Here is a 23,057-nt window from a genome sequence, read left to right as displayed (position 1 = left end):
AGCAACTTTATCAGTCGTGATGGCTATTGCCACTCACACAGTCTGTAGTTCTTGTTACAAAAAAAATGACTCCTTTCATCAAATTTACGGTTGCCAAATTTACTATGCAGGTGGAGATATATCTTTTGCAATTACTTGTCCAAGATAGACTCAAAGTGCTGGAGTAACTCAGCGGGTCAGGCAGCATCTCTGGAGAAAAAGGATGGGTGACGTTTCGGGTCAGGACCCTTCTTCAGACTCAAAACGTCATCCATCTTTTTTCTCCAGAGATGCTACCTGACCCGCTGAGTTACTCCAGCACTTTGTGCCTATCCTCGATATATCCTCGATATAAACCAGCATCTGCAGTTCCTTCGTTACACACATATATATCCATCTTTGGATCTGCAGTTTGACTAGCAAGGGGCAAAGCAAAACAAAGTCCAGGCACACACAATAAATCAAAAAAATACACCTCCTAATCAATACTGGCAGTGTTTAAACGCCTGAGATTCACAGCATGAAGATTCAGTGGTCATGCTCGCACTTCACTGCACACATTGAGTGGGTTTTCTCTGGATGGTCCTGTTTCCCCCCACACTCCAAAGATGTACAGGTTGGCTGGTTAATTGGCTTCAGTAAAATTGTATATTGTCCCTAGTGTGTAGGATAGTGCCAGTGTAACGGTGATCACTGGTCGGCGTGGGATGAAGGACCTGTTTCTGCACTGTATCTTTAAAGGCTAAAGACTAAAGCCTAAATTCAGTACCAAATAGTTTTGTGCAGCACGGTGGCGCAGCGGTAGAGTTGCTGCCTTACAGCACCAGAGACCCGGGTTCGATCCCGACTATGGGTGCTGTCTGTACGGAGTTTGTACGTCCTCCCAGTGACCTGAGTGGGTTTTCTCCGAGAACTTCGGTTTCCTCCCACACTCCAAAGACGTACAGGTTTGTAAGTTAATTGGCTTTGGTAAAATTTTAAATTGTCCCTGGTGTGTGTAGGATAGTGTTGGTGTGCGGGCATCGCTGGTCAGTTCGGTCTCGGTGGGTCGAAGGGCCTGTTTCCGCGCTGTATCTCTAAACTAACCTAAACTAACCATGATGGTTCACTGATCATTCTCCACTTCACTGCACATATTGGGTGGGCGACTGTGAATATAATGCAATCATCAAAGAGGGGCTGCGTATAAACAATATCTATATTAGAAAGCAATGTTCAGTGACTGGGGTAAGATGCAAAATTGCTGGAGAAACTCAGCGGGTCGGGCAGCCATCTTCGTCATCTATCCATGTTCTTCAGCGATGCTGCCCGACCCACAGAGTTACTCCTGCGTTTTGTGTCTTTCCTTGGTAAACCAGCACTTTGTGTATTTTCCTGTCTGTTCGCCATTGAATACCATTTTAACTGCTCTTTACAGTTAAGCTGCTGAGATAAGTGGAACATCAAAGGATACAGTGTGTCTCCAAGGCAACTCGTCAGTCTCCAATTGCTTGTCTTTGGGTTTTCAATCGTAAAGGGGGCTTTTGCAAGGGTTTAGTTTAGTTTAGAGATGAAGCATGGAAACGGGCCCTTCGGCCCACTGAGTCCGTACCCACCAGCACTCCTCACACATTAACACTATCCTACACACACACTTGGGACAATTTGCAATTTACATTTATACCAAGCCAATCAACCTACAAACCTGTATATTTTGGGAGTGTGGGAGGTAACCGAAGATCTCGGAGAAAACCCTCGCTGGTCACAGGGAAAAACATCCAAACTCCATACAGACAGCTCCCGTAGTCGGGATCGAACCCGGGTCTCTAGCGCTGTAAGGCAGCAACTCTACCGCTCCACCACTGTGAGATAGAGACTATGAAAACGAGGACAAAATTATAGCTTGATTGGTTGATTGAAAGATACAGCATAGAACATGGATCATGTAGAGGCAGACGAGATCAGTTTAACTTGGCATCATGTTTGGCACGAACATTGTGAGCTGTATGTTCTATGTTCTATGTTCAATCTCAAGAAGTCTGAAGAAGGGTCCTGTCATGAACCATCACCTATCCACGTTCACCAGAGATGCTGCCTGCCCTGCAGAGTTACTCCTGCACTCTGTGTCCACATTTTAGGTAGTCCTAATCTGCTATGAGTAAGGGCCTGTCCCACTTACGCGACTTTTCCGGCGACTGCCGGCACCCGTCACAGGTCATTGCAGGTCGCCGAAAGTTTTCAACATGTTGAAAATCCAGCGGCGACCAGAAAGACACTACAACTCTTTGGGCGACTGAGGAGACTACTCATCAAGTCAAGTCAAGTTTATTTGTCACATACACATACAAGATGTGCAGTGAAATGAAAAGTGGCAATGCCCGCGGACTTTGTGCAAAAAACAAACAAACAAACAAACTACAAACACACTGGAACAGAATCACATATTCTTTTACATATTAAATATTGTGGGCGGAAGGAAAAAGGGAAAAAACTCCCAGCAATTTTGAAAAAACAGTAGAGTGGTCCAGTAAAGTTAGTCCCTGGTGAGATAGGAGTTTACAGTCCTAATGGCCTCTGGAAAGAAACTCCTTCTCAACCCCTCCATTCTCACAGCATGACAGCGGAGGCATTTGCCTGACTGTAGCAGCTGGAACAGTCCGTTACCCATGATCTTATTGGCTCTGGAGTTGCACCTCCTGATGTACAGTTCGTGCAGGGGGGCGAGTGAAGTTCCTATAGTGCGTTCGGCCGAACGCACTACTCTCTGCAGAGCCCTCTTGTCCTGGGCAGAGCAATTCCCAAACCAGATTGTGATATTTCCGGACAAAATGCTTGACCATACAGGCATGACCATACAGGCGACATGTCGCGGGGTGAAGCCTGTATGGTCGTGAGTAGTCGTGAGTAGTCGCCCAAAGAGTCGTACCTTGTTCTGGTCGCCGCTGGATTTTCAACATGTTGAAAATTTTCGGCGACCTGCAATGACCTATGACGGGTGCCGGCAGTCGCGTAAGTGGGACGGGCCCATTAAGTGTCTGATTTAGGTCTGTAATGTTACAATTTGGCTCACTGGCACATAATGCAGAGCAGTGTTACTCAGGGAGCTGGTGTTAATCACTCTTTAATGACTGCTGCAGCACACAAGTGGATGAAATGTCGGGTAAAGATAGTTTGAGCTAATCTTCTCCTCCACATTTTTGCTTATTACAAATGAATAATGAAACCAAGGATTGTTAATGACAATAAAACCAATCCTTCAATAGTCAATAGGTTTATATGGAAACACAATTTTCCAGAGGTTAACAGCATGGTTCAATGGTTTAACGGTGTATTATTTGTCGCATCTGCAACTGCGCAGTGAAATTCTTTTTTGCATATTTACACGTGCGGGCGCTGCCATGTTTCGGGGCCATTTTCAACGTCCGTACGCTCGGTGTACTGGAGCTGTTGATCCAGGCGAGCAGCAGGCTGCTGCAGGGCCTTCCTCCATCAACCTCGACCGGTTCGGCCCCAGGACCAACGTCCCTCTCCTCTCCTCTCCTCGCCCGGCCATCATTGTGTCCCGGAGTCGCCTCCGCCAGCCGACCTTGAAAGTGCTGAAGACGTTACCCTGGTCCACCCTCACTAGGTCATAGGAAATAAGAGTAGAATTAGGCCATTCGGCCCATCAAGTCTACTCCTGGATAATCTATCTCTCGCTCCTAACCCCATTCTCCTGCCTTCTCCCCATAACCCCTGACACCCGCACTAATCAAGAATCTATCTATCTCTGACTTAAAAATATCCACTGACTTGGCCTCCACAGCCTTCCGTGGCAAAGAATTCCACAGATTCACCACCCTCCTACTGGCCCTCGCTCCTCACGTCCGTCGAGCTTTCGGGTCCCTCGGGCGTTTCCCAGTACCGCGGTGCGTCAAGCTTTTGGGTCCCCCCAGCAGGATTCCAGTACCGCGGTCCCCCGAAACTTTGGGTATAATTTATATGAATCATTTTTAGCATAGACAGGACAGCTCACGGCCATGCCTTTGGACTGTGCAACATAAGTCTGTACAAAGTTTTATTTCAGGGGAACTTGATATTCTATTCTGTTCAGGGCAATGTGACAGACTCTGGCTAGTAATCTTTGAACCTCAGGCCCCAAGAAATACTCAGAATATGAATAAAGATAAGAATCTGCTCGGCTGACTTCTTCACTAAATCACAAAACAATGAAGACTGGGAACCAGGCGAAATCGGTGGGATTAGAGCGGGTTTTCGAATGAAAAAGAGAAATAGCTGAAACAAGAAACTGCAGATGCTGATTTAGAGTCAGAGAAGAGTCATAGAATTAAATAGTGTGGAAACGCCGTTTCTGTATGCGACACCGAGTGCTGGGGTAACTCAGTGGGTCAGGATGTTGCCAGTGGCTCGGTGGCATAGTGGCCAAGTTGCTGTCTTGCAGTGCCAGTGACCAGGATTCGATCCTGACTACGGGCGCAGTCTGTATGGAGTTTGTACCTTCTCCCCGTGACCTGCGAGGGTTTTCTCCGAGATCTTCGGTTTCCTCCCGCACTCCAAAGACGTACAGGTTCGAAGGTTAATTGGTTTGGAGTAAATGTAAAAAAATGTCCCCAGTGTAATGTTAATAGACAATAGGTGCAGGATTAGGCCATTCGGCCCTTCAAGCAAGCACCGCCATTCAATGTGATCACGGCTGATCATCCACAATCAGTACCCCGTTCCTGCCTAATGTCCGGGGATCGCTGTTCGGTCTGGACTCGGTGGTCCGAAGAGCACTGTATCTCTAAAACTAAAAAAAACTAAAAGAAATAGTTATTTTGCGTTTGAGTAAGGCATGCAGGAAGTTGGTGAAACCATTCATTGGGACGGCAGATGGCACAATGGGCTAAGTGTTCGGCTGGCAACCGGAAGGTAGCTGGTTCGAATCCCGCTTGGAGTGCATGCTGTCGTCGTGTCCTTGGGCAAGACACTTCACCCACCTTTGCCTGTGTGTGAATGTGTGTGAATGTGTGTGAGTGATTGGTGGTGGTCGGAGGGGCCGTAGGCGCAGATTGGCAGCCACGCTTCCGTCAGTCTGCCCCAGGGCAGCTGTGGCTACAGAAGTAGCTTACCACCACCGAGTGTGACTGAGGAGTGAATGAATAATGCGATGTAAAGCGCCTTGAGTATTAGAAAGGCGCTATATAAATCCCATCCATTATTATCATTATTATAAGTGAAGTCAGGCGAAAAATTAAACACTTTTTACGCGGACTTTGTTTTTATGTTGCAATGATATTGAAGGTGTTTCAGGTGTTTCCAGTGCACCAGGTCCTCTGTGTTTATGATGCGCATCACCACTAGCTAGCTGCTTCTGTCAGAGAGGGGTTTCCAATTTCCGCTCCCTCGCCTCCCACTCGCCATCATCCCCAGTAACTGCTCGAAACACATTGATCACTACCTCAAAATGACACAAAGTGCTGGAGTAACTCCAGGGGTCAGGAAACATTCCTGCAAGAACAAGGATTGGTGACGTTTCAGGTCAAGACCCTTCTTCAGACACAATACGACCTCAGTGCCACAACAAAGATATACATCATCCTTGTCAGAAAAGGTCACAGGAGTCTCTCTTGACTTTCTAACCTGCTCTGGAAAGAATATTTTTGTCGACACATTTTAGTAGAACTATGGTAGCAATCATTAAAAAGGTCAGACCCACACCACCCTGGCCACACTCTCGTTTTACTCCTACTAATGCGAAGAAGGTACAGAAGCCTGAAAACCGTGACCACCAGGTTCAAGAATAGCTTCTTCCCAGCAACTACCAGTCTCTTGAACACTTCACAACACCAACCTCAACAAAGGTGCACAAAAATGCTGGAGAAACTCAGCGGGTGCAGCAGCATCTATGGAGCGAAGGAAATAGGCAAAGTTTCGGGCCGAAACGTTGCCTATTTCCTTCGCTCCATAGATGCTGCTGCACCCGCTGAGTTTCTCCAGCATTTTTGTGTTCCTTCGATTTTCCAGCATCTGCAGTTCCTTCTTAAACACCAACCTCAACAAACTATGAATGTCTACGGGATGTCTTTGACAATAGACAATAAACAATAGACAGTAGGTGCAGGAGTAGGCCATTCGGCCCTTCGTGCCAGCACCGCCATTCACTGTGATCATGGCTGATCATCCCCAATCAGTACACTAGTTAATACATCAGTGCTTTGGTTGCACTTAGGACTTTGATTTTTTTTTTACTAGTATTACAGTTATTGATTTGTTGAATTTTAAAGTAACGATTATATATAATCTTTACGTCTACAGGCTTATTACACTGCTGCAAGTAAGAATTTTGTTGTTCCTTGGTCGGTACATATGACAATTAGAGGGGTTGGGGAAGGGGTGGGGGGTGAGAGGGGAGGGAGGGGGAAGGGAGGGGGAGAGAGAGGGGTGGGGGAGGGAGAGGGGTGGGGTAAGTGGGAGAGAAGTGGAAGAGTGGACAGGGAGGGGTAGGGGGAGAGCTGGAAGAGGGACAGAGGGGTAGGGGGAAGGGGGCGGAGGGAGAGAGGGAAGGGGGTGGGGGAGAGAGGGATGGGGGTGGGAGGAGGAGGGGGAGGAGAGGGAGAGGGGGGAGGAGAGGGAGATGGAGAGGGGGAGGAGAGAGGGGTGGGGGAGGGGAGGAGAGAGGGGAGGGGGAGAGAGGTGTGGGGGAGGGGGGAGATGGGGTACCACCATGAGGTACCACCATTTAAATTCCATTTGGAATATTTTGGAGGACCAAGAAACCAAGAACCAAGAGACTTTGGTTTAAATAAACAGCGTGGAAACAGTCCCTTCGGTCCGCCGAGTCCACGCCGAACAACGATCACCCATACACTCGCAATATTCTACACAATACGGATAATTTACAGAGGGGACCCAAAAGATATATTAAAATTAAAGTCTGTCAAATCACCCTCTAGAAAATTTGAGACCTTCTGACTCAAATTGATATTTTCAAGTTCCTTAAAAAAATAGCAACAATGCTGAGGTTTGACAATAACTTCCAGCAGTAGATATTTATACAGCAGGAGGAATGACAATTGCAAAGGGCGACACGGTGGCGCAGTGATAGAGTTGCTGCCTGACAGCACCAGAGACCCGGGTTCGATCCTGACCACGGGTGCTGCCTGCACAGAGTTTGTACCTTCTCCCCGTGACCTGCGTGGGTTTTCCCCGAGATCTTCGGTTTCCTCTCATATGCCAAAGACGTACAGGTTTGTAGGTTAATTGGCTTGGTATAATTGTAAATGTTGTGAATGGTCCCTAGCGCGTGTGTAGAATAGTATCATTGTGTTGGGATCGCTGGTCATGGAAACATAGAAACATAGAAAATAGGTGCAGGAGTAGGCCATTCGGCTCTTCGAGCCTGCACCGCCATTCAATATGATCATTTTTATTTATTTTTATTTTATTTAACCTTTATTTAACCAGGAGAAGTCTCATTGAGATTAAAAATCTCTTTCACAAGAGAGTCCTGGCCAAGACAGGCAGCAGCACAGTTCCACAGTTACAGACAATAATAAAAAAAAACAAAAAAAAAACAACAGAGAACATATAAATAGAGTCACAGTCAGAACATCATCAAACAAAGCATGTACAGACAGAAGAGCCCGCTTCAACATCATTAAGAAGGGATTTAAATCTGTTTATAGAAACCAGCTCCTTAAGTTTCAGTTCATTCTGCAGCTGGTTCCATGCGAAGGGAGCAGCATAACTAAATGCCCTTTTCCCCAGTTCAGTACGGACTTTAGGTACAGTTAGTAAGAACAAGTCCTCAGAGCGGAGCTGATAAGTTCCTGTGCTTTTTCGAATTACATACTTCTGCAGGTATGAAGGAAGAACACCGAGGATAGTCTTATAAATAAGGATATGCCAATGATGGAGTCTGCGGGTGGACAGGGCAAACCATCCAACTTGAGCATACAAAGTGCAGTGGTGCGTGAGGGTTTTAAAATTAGTAACAAATCTCAGTGCTCCGTGATAGACCGTGTCCAAAGACTGTAGGCATTTTGAAGATGCATTCATATATAAAACATCACCATAGTCCAACACAGACATAAACGTTGCAGCAACAAGTCTTTTTTTGGCTTCAAAAGAAAAACAAGATTTGTTTCTAAAGTAAAAACCTGATTTTATCTTTAGTTTTTTCATAAGTTGCTGGATATGAGGTTTAAAAGAGAGAGAATCGTCAATTATAATTCCCAGATATTTATATTGAGACACAGATTCAACCACAGAGCCCTGCAAAGTGGTGATAGGAGGGAGGTCCGAGGGCTTTGATTTAGCTTTAGTGAACAGCATGAGCTTTGTCTTGTCAGCATTTAAAACAAGTTTTAAATCACACAGGTTACGTTGCACAGTGTTAAAAGCAGTTTGGAGCTGACAGAGAGCCTGATTTGGGGTAGACGCAGAGCAATATATCACTGTGTCGTCAGCATAAAAGTGAAAATTTGCGTTCGGAGCTTTATGATCTAGACTATTAATATAAATAGTAAATAATAAAGGTCCTAGAACCGATCCCTGTGGCACACCCTTGGATACATTAAGAGAGCTAGAAGTAATACCTTCTGCTCGCACACACTGGGATCTGCCTGATAGATAGTTTTTAAACCAACAGACAGCTTGATCAGACAAACCGATGCTGCATAGTCTTTGTAACAATAAGGCATGATCCACAGTATCGAAAGCCTTTGATAGGTCAACGAAAAGGGCTGCACAGTGTTGCTTATTGTCTAAAAATTCAATAAAATCATTTACTACTTTTAAAGCAGCTGTTGACGTACTATATTTTTTCCTAAAACCAGATTGAAATTCAGATAAAATACTGTTAGTTGATAAAAAGTCCTTCAGTTGTTGGTTTACAATGGATTCCAGCACCTTAATTAAAACAGACAGTTTGGAGATGGGCCTATAGTTGTTTAGCACAGTGGGGTCCCCCCCCCTTTTAACAGTGGGAGAACAAAGGCAGATTTCCAAATAAGGGGAATTTCGTTTGTCTCCAGGGATAGATTAAAAAGATAAGTCAGAGGCAATGCAATAAAATCAGCGGCTAACTTTAGGAAGTAAGGCTCAAGGTTGTCTGGACCTGCCGATTTTTTTGTGTCTAAACATCTCAGGGCCTTATGCACCTCTGAAAGTGTAACAGCGTCAGAAGTAAAGGCTTGTCCCTCAAAAAAACAACTACTATCAGAGCAAGCAGAGGAAGCAGAGGAGCCTTGAGCTGTGTTTTGAGAGTTGAAAAGTGAACCAGAGGCAATGAAATGCTCATTAAAACAACCAAGCATGTCAGCCTTTTCATAAATTTGGGTAGAGTCTTTGACAATGCATGGAGGTAGCTCAATAACATTTTTATTTCCAGTTATTGATTTAATGGTTTTCCAGAATTTCAACGGATTGTTTAGGTTATTTGAAGTTTCAGTAAGGAAATGATCAGCTTTGGCTTTTCTAATTGCAACTGTGCTTGCATTTCGCAGCTGCCTAAAGAGCAACCAGTCTGATCCAAGACCAGTACTCCTGGCTTTAGACCATGCCACATTGCGCTCATGGAGTAAAATGGATAACTCTGACGTGAACCATGCATTATCCCTGCCCCTTATTCTATACTTCCTAAAAGGAGCGTGCTTGTTAACAATTTCAATAAAACCATCATAAAAGAATTTCCAGGCATTTTCAACATCAGGAATTACATTAATTTTCTCCCAGCCAAAGAGAAACACGTCATGAAAAAATGCTTGCTCCACAAAATGTTTCATGTCCCGCTTTATGATGACACGCGGTTTGGTTTTAGGAACTTTTGTATTTCTTACTGTTGCAATGACACAATGGTCACTGATGTCATTTACAAAAACAGAAGCAGCAGAATATTTATGAGGAACATTAGTTAAGATAAGATCAATTAACGAAGATTTTTCCGGACATTTCAGATTAGGTCTAGTAGGACTGTCAACAATCTGAAAGAAATTAAACGAATCACAAAATGCTTTAAAATTATCTGATGCTGGTAGCAGCCAGTTCCAGTTTAGGTCACCAATAAGGACAATTTCATTAAAGTTCAACCCGGATAAAAGCTCCATTAAAGATGGTAAGGTGCAGCTGATAGCTGAAGGTGGCCTATAGCAACCGACGACAGTGATGTGGTGAGTTTTTGAGATTTCCATGTCAAGAGCCAGAAGTTCAAATTGCTTACTCACTGATGTAGAGAGACGGATCTTCACATGAAACTTAGATTTGACATAGACTGCGACCCCTCCGCCCTTCTTGGGTCGGTCAGTCCTATACACATTGTAGCCGTCAATGTTGATATCCTTGTTTAAAACTGCTTTGTTTAGCCAAGTTTCAGATATGACAATAACATCAGCATCAGTTGAATGAGCCCAGATACGAATCATATCCATTTTAGCAATCATACTGCGCACATTCAAATGGATGAAACCAAGTCCAGACCTTGATTCAAATTCAGCAGGGGTGTTAAAATTAACAGCAGACTCAGCAGAGCCTGGGCCTGGGTTAGGTTGAACATTCCCTGAAATCATATTTGTAAAACAAACAGACACAGTTAGAGACAGGAGGAGACGTGTGCTGCCATCTTGGATTTTTGCCACAGAAGATGTCGAGACGGTGCAGGTTTGGAATTCCTCCCACACCACACGAAAGCCAGACCGGCCCGGTCAGCACCTGCGAGGCAGTAAGGGGGGGTGGGGGGGGGCTGTTCTGGATGCAGGTGTCAAAGTCCAGAAAGATTTTCTCCCCCCTTTTGGTGCGCTAGTTTCATGGCAGGTTGCCAGCCACAGTTGTGGGAGCTCGGCAGTTAGTTGATAAGACTGCTCGCAGTCCCAAAACAAGCAGAAACGTTTAAAATAAATCTCTGCAGCGTCGCAGCGATACTCCAAGATGTTTAAAGGTTCCGCTGTGCCTCCTCCGAAGTCCAAAAAAGATGTTTAAATTCACTCACTTTTGTGTCTGGACGGGAGCTCTGCAACACCACACCTCTCTGCTGCCCCACCTCTCCCACCTGAGTTCCCATCCAACTCAGTATCCCATCCCTGCCTTCTCTCCATACCCCCTGATCCTTTTAGCCACAAGGGCCACATCTAACTCCCTCTTAAATATAGCCAATGAACTGGCCTCAACTACCTTCCGTGGCAGAGAATTCCACAGATTCACCACTCTGTGTAAAAAATTATTTTCTCATCTCGGTCCTAAAAGACTTCCCTCTTATCCTTAAACTGTGACCCCTAGTTCTGGACTTCCCCAACATCGGGAATAATCTTCCTGCATCTAGCCTGTCCAACCCCTTAAGAATTTTGTAAGTTTCTATAAGATCCCCCCTCAACCTTCTCGGCGCGGACTCATTGGGCCGAAGGGCCTGTTTCCGCGTTGCATCTCTAAACTAAACTACAACTAAACTAAACAAAGAATTTAGTCTTCCAATTATAGTAAAACACTTAAGAACAATTCTCAAGATCTTAGTACCAATCATGTAAAGAGGCCAGGCACCTTTGGGGTTGTGGTGATTATTTTAGAAGCATTATCCGACACGACGTGCATCTATTGAAAGTTATTTCCGTCTAATGGAAGCTTTGGGCATGGGGTAGTTCTACTTGAAATACGTTTATAATTTCAAAAACATTTCACCAGCATAATCTCTCAGTCTTTAAGAAATGGATGAATGTCACAACGGGCCAAACCTATTAAAGTAGGAATTGCTATTAGGAACAAGAAAATGGTGCTAAATGGGGATTCATCCATGAGTAGAATTAGTGACTAATAAGATGTGCAAGTATCAATTGCAGCTCTGCTTGCAGTGTCAGCACTCGATGGACAGAGTAGAACATTTTACTCAGGGCAGCCATGGTGGTGCACCTTTAGAGTTGCTGCCTCACAGCACCGGAGACTCGGGTTCGATCCTGACTACGGGTGCTGTCTGTACGGAGTTTGCCCGCGTGGGTTTTTTATCCGAGATCTTCGGTTTCCTCTCACACTCCAAAGACATACAGGTATGGAGGTTAATTGGATTGATGTATGTGTAAACTGTCCCTAGTGTGCGTAGGGTAGTGGTTGTTTGCAGGGATCGCTGGTCGGTGCGGACTCGGTGGGCCAAAGAGCCTGTTTCTGTGCCGTGTCTCTAGACTAAAATTTGTACTCAGACTTACTTTCAGTAGTACGGTACCCCGGGAACAATGGTGACTATCATGTTCAAAAGATGCGGTAAAAGGTTAATGATGTTATACCTGCAATTGGATTAGGAGGGAAAGATAGATCAGCCACGATTGAATGGCCGAATGGCAAAATTCTACTCTTATCCCTTGACCTTATGAAGCAGGAATGAAACATCAAGTAAAATCAATCCATCTTTATATTGATTCTGCCTTTTGGCACTGGAAGGAGATTCCTGCATTCCTAGGTATTAGATTCACACATTTTGGTCTTGACAACAAAAGGAGAGAAGAAAAACAAACCTAGGTAAATGTGTAGGAAGGAACTGCAAATGCTGGTTTACACCAAAGATAGACACAAACTGCTGGAGTAGCTTCGCAGAACAGGCAGCATCGCTGGAGAAAAGGAATGGGTGACGTTTGGGGTCAAGACCAGTCTGAAGAAAGGTCTCAAACCAAAACGTTACCCACTCCTTCTCTCCAGAGATGCTGCCTGTCCCGTTGAATTACTCCAAGATTTTGTGTAAACCATGAAGCATGAACCTTCCCACAAAGATTACCCTGAATAGAGGGGAGTTTACTTTTGTTTACTTACAAGATCCAGCATGGAAACAGGCCCTTCAGCCCACGCCGAGCATTGATCACCCGTTCACACTAGTTCTATGTTAACCCATCTTCACATCCACTTCCTATACATTCAGGGCAATTTACAGAGGCCACTGAACATCTGGGATGTGGGAGGAAATTCGACCACCCAGAGTAAACCCACGCCGTCACGGGTTGAGCGTGCAAACGCCACACAGACGGGTCTCTGGCACTGTGAGACAGCTCACCACTGTGAGACAGCGCACCACCACTGTGAGACAGAGCACCACCACTGTGAGGCAGAGTGCCACTGTGAGACAGCGCACCACCACTGTGAGACAGGGCACCACTGTGAGACAGCGCACCACCACTGTGAGACAGGGCACCACTGTGAGACAGGGCACCACTGTGAGACAGGGCACCACCACTGTGAGACAGGGCACCACTGTGAGACAGTGCACCACCACTGTGAGACAGGGCACCACCACTGTGAGACAGGGCACCACTGTGAGACAGGGCACCACCACTGTGAGACAGGGCACCACCACTGTGAGACAGGGCACCACCACTGTGAGACAGGGCACCACTGTGAGACAGGGCACCACCACTGTGAGACAGGGCACCACTGTGAGACAGAGCACCACCACTGTGAGACAGAGCACCACCACTGTGAGACAGGGCACCACTGTGAGACAGGGCACCACCACTGTGAGACAGGGCACCACCACTGTGAGACAGGGCACCACCACTGTGAGACAGAGCACCACCACTGTGAGACAGAGCACCACTGTGAGACAGGGCACCACCACTGTGAGACAGAGTACCACTGTGAGACAGGGCACCACTGTGAGACAGTGCACCACCACTGTGAGACAGTGCACCACCACTGTGAGACAGGGCACCACCACTGTGAGACAGAGCACCACCACTGTGAGACAGGGCACCACCACTGTGAGACAGAGCACCACCACTGTGAGACAGAGCACCACCACTGTGAGACAGGGCACCACCACTGTGAGACAGGGCACCACCACTGTGAGACAGAGCACCGCCACTGTGAGACAGGGCACCACCACTGTGAGACAGTGCACCACCACTGTGAGACAGGGCACCACCACTGTGAGACAGGGCGCCACTGTGAGACAGGGCACCACCACTGTGAGACAGGGCACCACCACTGTGAGACAGGGCGCCACTGTGCTGCCCAGCTCTATGAAGAAGGATCCCAACCTGAAACATCACCTGTCCATTTCCTCCACAGATGCTGTTTGACCCATTGAGTTCCTTCAGCACTTGGTGCTTTGGTGCAGATTCCAATGTCTGCAGTTCCTTGTGTCCCCATTGTGGCTTCACCTTGGCTAGAGTAAAATCATGGGATGGGTTTACAGTACATCTTTCAGCTGTTTCAATTGAGATAAAAACACAAGGTGCTGGAAGAACTCAGCAGGGCAGGCAGCATCTCTGGAGGAAATGGACCAGCAACATTTTGGGTTGGATTGGGACTCTTCTTCATCTCTTTAGCACCTATTTGGATCTGTCTTTGTTACAATGCAGTTGGGTCCTTTGTTTATTGATTAAGCAGTGCTTTCAACACCCCCTGCCCACCCCCTCTCCCCCAGCCCCTCGTTATAGAAAGAGAAGACAAGACTCTCGTCTTGTTGATGGTTTCCAGATCTTAATTAGGACGTATTGAACCTCGTTCATGATGACAATAATCTAAAGCAGCAGAATATATCTCGATGTGACCTCAACAATTTTCCAAATTGCGAAATCAATTGAATAAATAAACTCCTAATTGCCGATTTTCAGACAATTAGGAGGTAAATATAACCATAGTGAATGGGACAGCAAAACCAATAGGAAGAATGGTTGATTGTACCTACATTTTGGGGGTGGCGCAGTGGCACAGTGGTAGAGTTGCTGCCTCACAGCGCCAAAGAGCTGACTACAGGAGCTGTCTGTACTGAATGTGTATGTTTTCCCTATGGCCACTGGGTTTTCTGTGGGTGCTCTGCTTTCCTCCCACATTCCATAGACGTATAGGTTTGTAGGTTAATTGGCTTTGGTTAAAACCAAAAAAAATTGTCCCTGGTATGCAGGATAGTGTTAGTGTACGGGATGATGGCTGGTCGGCATAGACCCGTGGGCCGAAAGGCCTGTTTCCGCGCTGTATCTCTACATTAAACTATTAGCCAGGCTAAAGTAGCAGAAGTTTTGTGCTCCTCAGTTCATAAGATCATAAGTGATCGGAGTAGTATTAGGCCATTTGGCTCATCGAGTCTACTCCCGCCTTTCAATCATGGCTGATCTATCTCTCCCTCCTAACTCCATTCTCCTGCCTTCTCCCCATAACCTCTGATCAATAATCTATCTATCTCTGCCTTAAATATATCCACTGACTTTGCCTCCATAGCCATCTGTGGCGAAGAATTCCACAGATTCACCACCTTCAAAGAGTCAAAGAAATTCCTCCTTATCTCCATCCTAAAAGAATGTCCTTTAATTCTGTATCTCTAACCTCTAGTCATGGACTCTCCCACTAGTGGAAACATCCTCTCCACATCCTCTCTATCCAAGCCTTTCACTATTCTGTACATTTCAATGAGGTTCCCCCTCATTCTATTAAACTCCAGCGAAGATAGGGCCAGTGCCATCAAGCGCTCATCATATAGAAGGGTCTCCACCCATAATGTCACCCATTCCTTCTCTCCAGAGATGCTGCCTGTCCCGCTGAGTTACTCCAGCTTTTGGTGTCTATCTTTGGTTTAAACCAGTATCTGCTTACCTTATGGTTTAAACCAGCATCTGATTATGTGTAGCATTCCTACACATATGTTAACCTATGTTCATGCACATCCCTTTGAATGGGGGCTTTCTCCCACTTCCATGCATCTTTTGTTTGCTCCATCGGATCCATTACTGATATCGTTGCCATTAAGAATGTGTTTTAGGCAGCTTCACTGATTACTATAACCATATAACCATATAACAATTACAGCACGGAAACAGGCCATCTCGGCCCTTCTAGTCCATGCCGAACACGTATTCTCCCCTAGTCCCATATACCTGCACTCAGACCATAACCCTCCATTCCTTTTCCGTCCATATAACTATCCAATTTATTTTTAAATGATAAAATCGAACCTGCCTCCACCACCTTCACTGGAAGCTCATTCCACACAGCTACCACTCTCTGAGTAAAGAAGTTCCCCCTCATGTTACCCCTAAACTTCTGTCCCTTAATTCTCAAGTCATGTCCTCTTGTTTGAATCTTCCCTACTCTCAGTGGGAAAAGCTTATCCACGTCAACTCTGTCTATCCCTCTCATCATTTTAAAGACCTCTATCAAGTCCCCCCTTAACCTTCTGCGCTCCAAAGAATAAAGACCTAACTTGTTCAACCTTTCTCTGTAACTTAGTTGCTGAAACCCAGGCAACATTCTAGTAAATCTCCTCTGTACTCTCTCTATTTTGTTGATATCCTTCCTATAATTAGGCGACCAAAATTGTACACCATACTCCAGAATTGGCCTCACCAATGCCTTGTACAATTTTAACATTACATCCCAACCTATACTCAATGCTCTGATTTATAAAGGCCAGCACACCAAAAGCTTTCTTTACCACCCTATCTACATGAGATTCCACCTTCAGGGAACTGTGCACAGTTATTCCTAGATCCCTCTGTTCAACTGCATTCTTCAATTCCCTACCATTTACCATGTACGTCCTATTTTGATTTGTCCTGCCAAGATGTAGCACCTCACACTTATCAGCATTAAACTCCATCTGCCATCTTTCAGCCCACTCTTCCAACTGGCATAAATCTCTCTGTAGACTTTGAAAATCTACTTCATTATCCACAACACCACCTATCTTAGTATCATCTGCATACTTACTAATCCAATTTACCACACCATCATCCAGATCATTGATGTACATGACAAACAACAGTGGACCCAACACAGATCCCTGTGGCACCCCACTAGTCACTGGCTTCCAACCTGACAAACAGCCATCCACCATTACTCTCTGGCATCTCCCATTCAGCCACTGTTGAATCCATCTTGCTACTCCACCATTAATACCCAACAATTGAACCTTCTTAACCAACCTTCCATGAGGAACCTTGTCAAAGGCCTTACTGAAATCCATATATACAACATCCACTGCTTTACCCTCATCAATTTCCCGAGTAACCTCTTCAAAAAATTCAAGACGATTAGTCAAACATGACCTTCCAGGCACAAATCCATGTTGACTGTTCCTAATCAGACCCTGTTTATCCAGATGCTTATATATATTACCTCTAAGTATCCTTTTCATTAATTTGCCCACCACTGACGTCAAACTAACAGGTCTATAATTGCTAGGTTTACTCTTAGAACCCTTTTTAAACAATGGAACAACATGCGCAGTACGCCAATCCACCGGCACTATTCCCGTTTCTAATGACATTTGAAATATTTCTGTCATAGCCCCTGCTATTTCTACACTAACTTCCCTCAATGTCCTAGGGAATATCCTGTCTGGACCTGGAGACTAATCCACTTTTATATTTTTCAAAAGTGTCAGTACTTCCTCTTCTTTGAATCTCATAGTTTCCATAGCTACTCTACTTGTTTCCCTTACCTCACATAATTCAATATCCTTCTCCTTGGTGAATACCAAAGAAAAGAAATTGTTCAATATCTTCCCCGTCTCTTTGGCTCTGCAGATAGCTGTCCACTCTGACTCTCTAATGGACCAATTTTATCCCTCGTTATCCTTTTGCTATTAATATAGCTGTAGAAACCCTTTGGATTTACTTTCACCTTACTTGCCAAAGCAACCTCATATCTTCTTTTAGCTTTTCTAATTTCTTTCTTAAGATTCTTTTTACATTCTTTATACTCCTCAAGCACCTTATTTACTCCATTCTGCCTATAATTATTGTAGATCTCTCTCTTTTTCCGAACCAAGTGTCCAATTTCCCTTGAGAACCATGGCTCTTTCCAATATATGGCAACATGTCAGTAGTGGTACTGAAAGAGTGAGATCCCATTGCAAACAGTATTTATTTATTTAGCGAATGCAAAGTCCTTTAGCCAAGCAGTTGCCTCTTGATCTGCTGTATGAAGGGTGACAAGTCCTCCTTTGAGTCTTTGTTGAGGGCATGCTTCAATAATGTGTTGCATTGTTTGCTGCTCTCCACAAGCACACCGTGGGGTTGGGCTGCTGCCCCATTTGTGAAGGCTGGCCAAGCAGGGGCTATGTCCAGTCCTGAATCTATTCAGCGTCGTCCACTGCTTCCTTGGGAGATTGATGCCAGGGGTCTGACACCAGATGTTTATTTGGGACGTCCTTGGACTCCCATTCCTTTTTCCAAGCTGATTGGATGGTGAAATCAGCTGGTGGTGGGTTCTTCCAAATTGGTCGTCTAGATGGAAGTCGAGCAGTGGGTGGGTTGAAGATGTCCATGTGAATTGGCAGGTGAGGGGAGTTTTTGGTCTTTTGGAGCATCCTTTGAGTGAGGACTACTCGCCGGATGTGTGGAGGGGCTATGTTGGATAGGACAGGGAGCCAGGGGAGTGGTGTTGAGAGGATTGTTCCTGTGATGATCCTCATTGTTGAGTTCAATTGGGTGTCCACATGGTGTGTGTGGGATGACCTGGACCAAAGAGGGGCACAATATTCGGCTGAAGAAAATGCCAGGGCTAGTGCTGAAATGCGCAATGTGGGGGCTGCTGCCCCCACTTTGAGCCAGCAAGCTTACTGAGGAGATTGTTTCTGGACTTCACCTTAGCTGCTGTTCTTTTGAGATGTTCCTTGAAGGATAGGGTCCTGTCAAGGGTCACTCTGAGGTAGGTTGGAGTGGGGGCATACTTCAGTTTGGTCCTGCTCAGATAGATGTTTGGTTCTCTTGTGGCTTCTGCATTATGGAGGTGGAACACACTGGAGACCGTTTTTGCTGGGCTTGGTTTTAGGCGCCAGGTTTTGCAGTACTCGTCCAGTTTAGCAAGGTCTTCATTGAGCACCTGTTCCAATGTACCAAAATCTGGTGCTTGGAAGGCCAAACAGATGTCATCTGCATAGATGAATTTGCGGGATTTGGTGGTGGACACGTGATTAAATTGTATTAAATGCGTTTTCGACTGATGATATTTTCGATTTACGATGTGTTTATCGGAACGTACCCCCATCGTAGGTGGAGGAGCAGCTGTGAACCACTTGCTTTGGATTTTGATAAATTTCCTACAAGATTACGCACTGAAAGATAAATCTTAAGATTTTAGACTTTAGCAGAACAGCACGGAAACAGGCCCTTTGGCCCACAAAGTCCGCGCCGACCAGCGATCGCCCATGACTCTAGCACTATCCTACACACAAGGGACAATTTATAATTTACAGAAGACAATTAAACTACAAGCCTGCACATCCGTGGAGTGTGGGAGGAAACCTGAGCACCGGAGAAAACCTACGCAATCACAGGGAGAACGTACAAACTCCTCACAGACAGCACCCGAGGTCAGGATCGAACCTGGGTCTCTGGCACTGTGAGGCAGCAACCTTTAGTTGCGTTTAGTTTAGTTTAGAGTAACAATGCGGCAAACAGGCCCTTCAGCCCACCGGGTCCACGCTGACGAATGATCATCCCTTCACTAGCACTATCCTACACTCTAGGTAGGAAGATGCACAGAGTCTCTTGCCCAGAGTTGGGGAATCGAGGACCAGAGGGAGGTTCAAGGTGAAGGGGAAAAGATTTAATATGAATCTGAGGAGTGACTTTTTCACACAAAGGGTGGTGGGTGTATAGAACAAGCTGCCAGAGGAGGTAGTCGAGGCTGGGACTAAACCCAACGGTTAAGAAACAGGTAGCCAGCTACATGGATAGGACAGGTTTGGAGGGATTTGGGCCAAGTACAGGCATTGTGGAGCTGGCACATGTTGGCCAGTGTGGGCAAGGTTGGGCTGAAGGGCCTGTTTCCACATTGCATCACTCTATGACTAGGGGTCAGGATGGAACCCGGGTCCCTGGCGCTCTGAGGCAGCAACACTACCAGCTGCACCACCAAGCCGCAGTGAAGTTTTGTGCTCCTCAGTTCATAAGATCATAAGTGATCGGAGTAGAATTAGGCCATTTGGCTCATCGAGTCTACTCCGCCTTTCAATCATGGCTGATCTATCTCTCCCTCCTAACTCCATTCTCCTGCCTTCTCCCCATAACCTCTGACCAATAATCTATCTATCTATCCACTGACTTTGCCTCCATAGCCATCTGTGGCGAAGAATTCCACAGATTCACCACCTTCAAAGAGTCAAAGAAATTCCTCCTTATCTCTATCCTAAAAGAATGTCCTTTAATTCTGTATCTCTAACGTCTAGTCATAGACTCTCCCACTAGTGGAAACATCCTCTCCACATCCTCTCTATCCAAGCCTTTCACTATTCTGTACATTTCAATGAGGTTCCCCCTCATTCTATTAAACTCCAGCGAAGATAGGGCCAGCGCCGTCAAGCGCTCATCATATAGAAGGGTCTCCACCCGTAACGTCACCCATTCCTTCTCTCCAGAGATGCTGCCTGTCCCACTGAGTTACTCCAGCTTTTGGTGTCTATCTTTGGTTTAAACCAGTATCTGCTTACCTTGTGGTTTAAACCAGCATCTGATTATGTGTAGCATTCCTACACATATGTTAACCTATGTTCATGCACATCCCTGTGAATGGGGGCTTTCTCCCACTTCCATGCATCTTTTGTTTGCTCCATCGGATCCATTACTGATATCGTTGCCATTAAGAATGTGTTTTAGGCAGCTTCACTGATTACTATAACCATATAACCATATAACAATTACAGCACGGAAACAGGCCATCTCGGCCCTTCTAGTCCGTGCCGAACACGTATTCTCCCCTAGTCCCATCTACCTGCACCCAGACCATAACCCTCCATTCCTTTCCCGTCCATATAACTATCCAATTTATTTTTAAATGATAAAATCGAACGTGCCTCCACCACCTTCACTGGAAGCTCATTCCACACAGCCACCACTCTCTGAGTAAAGAAGTTCCCCCTCATGTTACCCCTAAACTTCTGTCCCTTAATTCTCAAGTCATGTCCTCTTGTTTGAAACTTCCCTACTCTCAGTGGGAAAAGCTTATCCACGTCAACTCTGTCTATCCCTCTCATCATTTTAAAGACCTCTATCAAGTCTCCCCTTAACCTTCTGCGCTCCAAAGAATAAAGACCTAACTTGTTCAACCTTTCTCTATAACTTAGTTGCTGATACCCAGGCAACATTCTAGTAAATCTCCTCTGTACTCTCTCTATTTTGTTGATATCCTTCCTATAATTAGGCGACCAAAATTGTACACCATACTCCAGAATTGGCCTCACCAATGCCTTGTACAATTTTAACATTACATCCCAACTTCTATACTCAATGCTCTGATTTATAAAGGCCAGCACACCAAAAGCTTTATTTACCACCCTATTTACATGAGATTCCACCTTCAGGAACTGTGCACAGTTATTCCTAGATCCCTCTGTTCAACTGCATTCCTCAATTCGCTACCATTTACCATGTACGTCCTATTTTGATTTGTCCTGCCAAGATGTAGCACCTCACATTATCAGCATTAAACTCCATCTGCCATCTTTCAGCCCACTCTTCCAACTGGCATAAATCTCTCTGTAGACTTTGAAAATCTACTTTATTATCCACAACACCACCTATCTTCGTATCATCTGCATACTTACTAATCCAATTTACCACACCATCATCCAGATCATTGATGTACATGACAAACAACAGTGGACCCAACACCGATCCCTGTGGCACCCCACTAGTCACTGGCCTCCAACCTGACAAACAGCCATCCACCATTACTCTCTGGCATCTCCCATTCAGCCACTGTTGAATCCATCTTGCTACTCCACCATTAATACCCAACAATTGAACCTTCTTAACCAACCTTCCATGAGGAAACCTTGTCAAAGGCCTTACTGAAGTCCATATATACAACATCCACTGCTTTACCCTCATCAATATCCCGAGTAACCTCTTCAAAAAATTCAAGAAGATTAGTCAAACATGACCTTCCAGGCACAAATCCATGTTGACTGTTCCTAATCAGACCCTGTTTATCCAGATGCTTATATATATTATCTCTAAGTATCCTTTTCATTAATTTGCCCACCACTGACGTCAAACTAACAGGTCTATAATTGCTAGGTTTACTCTTAGAACCCTTTTTAAACAATGGAACAACATGCGCAGTACGCCAATCCTCCGGCACTATTCCCGTTTCTAATGACATTTGAAATATTTCTGTCATAGCCCCTGCTATTTCTACACTAACTTCCCTCAATGTCCTAGGGAATATCCTGTCCGGACCTGGAGACTTATCCACTTTTATATTTTTCAAAAGTGTCAGTACTTCCTCTTCTTTGAATCTCATAGTTTCCATAGCTAAGTAGAGTAGCTATGGAAACTATGAGATTCAAAGAAGAGGAAGTACTGACACTTTACTGACAAGTAGTTTCCCTTACCTCACATAATTCAATATCCTTCTCCTTGGTGAATACCAAAGAAAATAAATTGTTCAATATCTCCACCATCTCTTTTGGCTCTGCAGATAGCTGTCCACTCTGACTCTCTAATGGACCAATTTTATCCCTCGTTATCCTTTTGCTATTAATATAGCTGTAGAAACCCTTTGGATTTACTTTCACCTTACTTGCCAAAGCAACCTCATATCTTCTTTTAGCTTTTCTAATTTCTTTCTTAAGATTCTTTTTACATTCTTTATACTCCTCAAGCACCTTATTTACTAAATTCTGCCTATAATTATTGTAGATCTCTCTCTTTTTCCGAACCAAGTGTCCAATTTCCCTTGAGAACCATGGCTCTTTCCAATATATGGCAACATGTCAGTAGTGGCACTGAAAGAGTGAGATCCCATTGCAAACAGTATTTATTTATTTAGCGAATGCAAAGTCCTTTAGCCAAGCAGTTGCCTCTTGATCTGCTGTATGAAGGGTGACAAGTCCTCCTTTGAGCCTTTGTTGAGGGCATGCTTCAATAATGTGTTGCATTGTTTGCTGCTCTCCACAAGCACACCGTGGGGTTGGGCTGCTGCCCCATTTGTGAAGGCTGGCCAAGCAGGGGCCATGTCCAGTCCTGAATCTATTCAGCGTCGTCCACTGCTGCCTTGGGAGATTGGTGCCAGGGACCGGTAGGGTGGGGTCTGACACCAGATGTTTATTTGGGACGTCCTTGGACTCCCATTCCTTTTTCCAAGCTGATTGGATGGTGAAATCAGCTGGTGGTGGGTTCTTCCAAATTGGTGGTCTAGATGGAAGT

This window comes from Amblyraja radiata, chromosome 11 (assembly GCF_010909765.2).
Source record: "Amblyraja radiata isolate CabotCenter1 chromosome 11, sAmbRad1.1.pri, whole genome shotgun sequence".
Lineage (NCBI taxonomy): Eukaryota > Metazoa > Chordata > Chondrichthyes > Rajiformes > Rajidae > Amblyraja > Amblyraja radiata.
Note: the sequence above shows the minus strand (reverse complement) of the source record.